The sequence below is a fragment of the Chrysemys picta genome, chromosome 13, assembly GCF_011386835.1.
Source record: "Chrysemys picta bellii isolate R12L10 chromosome 13, ASM1138683v2, whole genome shotgun sequence".
In the NCBI taxonomy this organism is placed as follows: domain Eukaryota; kingdom Metazoa; phylum Chordata; order Testudines; family Emydidae; genus Chrysemys; species Chrysemys picta.
In genome coordinates, this window is record NC_088803.1 from 15,152,832 (window position 1) to 15,157,387 (window position 4,556).

General features: G+C 44.4%; 1 pseudogene; it reads right to left on the reverse strand.

Annotated features, from left to right (window-relative positions):
• Positions 1–1,068: 1,068 nt before the first annotated feature.
• LOC135975150 (olfactory receptor 6B9-like) lies at positions 1,069–2,066 on the reverse strand (annotated as a pseudogene).
• Between the last annotated feature and the right edge of the window lie 2,490 nt (positions 2,067–4,556).

Consider the following 4,556-nt stretch of genomic DNA (forward strand, 5'->3'; position numbering starts at 1 on the left):
ATAGGGGATGGCGTGATTATGTATATGAGGTAACTATATGTGTGTGCATATGGGGTACAGGTGTGTGTTGGCTGAGTGTAATTCAAGGTATGTGGAAGTGATGGGGTGTGTGTGGGAGAGTTGGGAAGGGTGGAAGCTGTGTAATGTTAATTTGTGTGGATATAGCTGTGGAGTATGTGTATGTGTTTGCTCATGTTAAGGTGTGTGTGGGGTGGGTGTTGGCTGGAGGGGTGGTTGGGTATGTGTGGGGTGTTAAAGATGTTGGGATATCTGAAGTAGAGTTGTGTGGGTATTTGGCTATGTGAGGTGTGTGTGGATATATGTGTGTGTATTTGTATGCTTGGGTGTTGGATATGCAGAGGGAGTTGGTATGATCTTCATGGGAGTTAGGAACCTCACCTGCTTAGGCATGTTTGAAAACCCCACTAGGCACCTATTTGCATCCGTAGGCATCTAAATACCTTTGAAAATTTGGCCCTGTTAACCAGATAGCAGGGGCAGTGTGTGTCCTCCATTCCCTCGTCTCATTTTCCCAAAATCAAAAGGGTTCTGTCCATTATTGCCTGGAACAATCCATGCAAACCTGGAACTGATCAGATGTGGCATATAAACATTATCATATTGCAGAGAGACAAACAGAAATACCATCAGTCTGAGTTTAGGGCCTCACTTTGCTCAGCCAATAAACCACTTAACATAATTCCTTTCTTCCAAAGAGTGTGCTTCACAATCATGGGTAAGGCCTGTTACCTTGCCTCATGTGACACCAGTGGTCAGGAGCAGAGCAAATAATAGACTTCATGAATCCTGAATCTAAGCCTCTGCTAATATGGCATACTCCTCTCCCATAGCTCATAATAGAGCCAAGGAGTGCTAATTCCCATCCCTTACCCACTAGACCCCACTCCTCTTCCAGTACTGGGAATAGGTCGCAGGAGTCAGGATGCCCCATTTATTTCTTTTGTTAAATGCAATGCAGAAATGGGAATAGAACCATGGTTCCATCAATGTGAGTATCAATTTCTGACCAGTAGCTACCATCATCATTTAAACCATTGCCCTTGGTGGTTAGGAGAGGCTCACATTGAAGCCATTGAGAATCCCCCTCCTTTTCTCTGAACTATCCCAGTTAATGAATCCAACCCTCTTCCAATTCAGCCTTCTGCTGCTGCACAGCACCCTCCCCAGCACCTCCTTCACTTTCTTGTTCCTTGGGTTCTAGATGACAGGGTTGAGGAGTGGGTGACTTACACAGTAGAAGACAGAGACCAACTTTTCTGCCTGGAAAGTGTAGCGCGCCATGGGACAGATGTACATGAAGGTGACAGTGCTGTAGAAGATGATCACCATTGTGAGGTGGGAGGCACAGGTGGAAAAGGCCCGTTGGCTGCCAGTGGTGGAGGACATCATGCAGATGATGAAGATGATGGACACCATAGTGAGCAGGAAGGAGCGGAGGATGATGACCCTGGCAAAGGTGAAGAATATCATCTCGCTGACTGAGGTGTCTGTGCATGAGAGGTTCAGCACTGGTGCCAGGTCGCAGAAGAACTGATTTATCTTGTTGGGGCCACAGAATAAGAATTGAGTGGTAGAGATGGTGAGCGGCAAATGGCCAATGAAATCACACAGCCAGCTGGGTGCAGACCTTTTTGTTAATCAGTTTGCTGGAGCGCAGTTCTTAGCAGATGGCAATGTAGCGACCATAAGCCTTCACATCCAGAAGCATGCTTTCGGTGATTCCCAAGTAGAAGAGAGATTGAATTGGATTATGCAGCCTGACACAGAGATGGTGGTCCTCTCCACCATGAAGCTGGACAGCATCTTGGGCATGGTGACCATGATGTACCAGATCTCCATGAAAGAGAATTTGCTAAGGAAGAAGTACATGGGTGTGTGAAGGCAGCTGTACTTCCACACCGTGGCGATGATGGTGGCATTGGCCATTATGGTCAAGACATAAGCAAAGAGGAAGAATGTAAAGAAAAGAAAGGCCTGTCATCTTCGTAGGCTATTGAACCTAAGAGGATGAATTCGGCAACAGCATTCTGGTTTCTGGCATCCATTCTTCACTGTGTTTAGAATTGGAGAAGTTAGTATAATAACAATAATAATTAATAAAGTAAATGTAATATAATATTAATGCTTTTAAAGTTTTTAAATGAAGTTACCATTGTGGAAAGGTGACAGATGGAGGATCTCTCTCTTTATCTCTTTTTCTCACTCGCTCTCTCTTCCTTTATTATGCCATTCATAGATTCTATGGCCTAATGTGACCATTGTGATAATTTAGTCTGACGTTCTGCATAGCATAGGCCAGAGAACTGTCCCCCAAATAATTCCTAGAGCATAAGAAAAACATGCAATCTTGATTTAAAAATTGTCAGTGATGGAGAATCTACCAGGACCCTTGATAAATTGTTCCAGTGATTAATCACTCTCACCATTAAAAATGTATGAGTTATTTCCAGTCTGAATTTGTCTAGCTTCAATTTCCAGCCATTGGACCATGTTATGCCTTTCTCTGATAGACTGAAGATTCCATTATTAAATATCTGTTCCCATTGTAGGTGCTTATAGATTGTGGTAATTTCATCACTTTGTTAAACTAAATAATTGAGCTTCTTGAGTCTATCACTATAAGGCAGGTTTTCTAATCCTTTAATCATTCTCATGGCTCTTCTCTGACCCCTCTCCAATTTATCAACCTTCTTCTTGAATTGTGGGCAACAGGACTGGACACAGTATTCCAGCAGTGGCCTCACAAGTGCCAAATACAAAGGTAAAATATCCTCTCCACTCCTTCTCAAGGCTACCCTGTTTATCCAACCCATGATCCCATTAGTTCTTTTTGGCCTCAGCGTCACACTGGGCGCTCATGCTCAGTTTATTATCTACCACTACCCCTAAATCTTTTGCAGAGTTGCTGCTTCCCAGGATAGAGTCCCTCCTCTTGTAAGTATGGCCTACATTCTTTATTCCCAGATGTCTACATTCACATTTAGCTGTATGAAAATGTACATTGTTTGCTTGCAACCTGTTTATCAAGCAATCTAGTTCACTCTGTAGCAGTGATTGGCCTTATGATGGGTTCCCCAGGAATGAGAAGCACTTGCTATGGAGGCTCAAAAGAGTTACATTAATTAGGTACCAAGTTGTAACTTTAAGCAGTTTTGAGCAGACATCTGAAGGCAGTGATGTTGTGATGCTGTTCCACTGTGAATACATACTTAAAAAAAATAAAGTCACTGGAGCAGGGGGAATGGCCTCTGGGTCTCCCACCTCCCAGTGAGTGCTCTGACAACCAGGCTACAGCATTGCTCCTTTGCTTGCTCCCTCTCTCTTTGGTCACAGTGGAAAAACTTCAACAGTAGTGACTGCGGATACCCCATATCAAAATATCCCATAGCTCAGTGATTTAGATCCTCACTTGAGAGGTAGCAACACCCCATTCAAATATTTTCTCCCCTTCAGACAGATGGGACACTTGAACTGGGGGTGTCCAACATCCCAGGTGTCACCTGTGGGTGACTGGTGATGGAGCATACTGGGGGGGGGGGGACCAGTTAAAGGGAAGGACATGTGACCTCCCCATGTGACCTCCCCAAGTGACTTCTCCGCAGCTGATCTATAAGAAGTTGGGACAATATTTTTCACTATTAAAGGAGGGCTTCCTCCTTTGAGCACACTTACTGGATTGGGCCCTGCAGGTGAGCTAGGCAGAGGAATGCCTGTCTTCTCCTCAGTTTGTGCATCACTCTGGGGCCTAGGTGTCTGTATCTGAAAGGGGATCACCAGTGTACATCCATAGGCAAAAACATAGGGAGATTTAATTGCATGAATTTAGGCACAGAGTGATTGTAGGTACCTACAGGGCTTGGGGGCAGCCGAGAGGGGGTTTTGTGAAAGTGTTAGTTAGGCACCAAAGACATTTTGTGACTCTCGCCTCTCGTGTCTATGCTGAGCTCTGAGAGGGGAGTGGGGTCCAGTGGGGAGAAAAGGGAGGGGAGCTGGCTGGCAGTATGGAGCCCAGAGTTCTGTCTCCACTTCCAGAAAAGGAGCAGGACTTAGTGGTTATAGTAGCATGACAGGAGTTAGGACTTCTAGAATCCAGTGGAGGTTTGAGTGGTTAGAACAAAGAACTGGAAATGAAGAATGTTGGGTTCCATTCTCTGCTCTGGAAGGAGATTGTGGTCTCCATGGTAGCATTCTATGAAATGTTTCCAGTTCCACATGCAGGGCCATAAAGACCAGCAGAACCGCAGGGGCTCAATTTGTGGTTTAGACAATGGTGTTCGAAGGAGGGATTTAGGTTTATTAGGAAATGGGAAACCTTTTGGGAAAAGAGGAGCCAATAGAGGAAAAAAAGGGCTCCAACTAAGCCAACCTGGAACCAGACTGCTGACATGTAAAATTAAAAAGTTGGTAGAGGATTTTTTTAAACTAAGGTCATGCTGGTGGGGGAGTGACACTATATGAGAAAGAAAGCCAAGTCAAATGAAGTAAAAGTCTTAAATGTATCAAACTGCACCATAGAATCTCTATGGATAAAATTT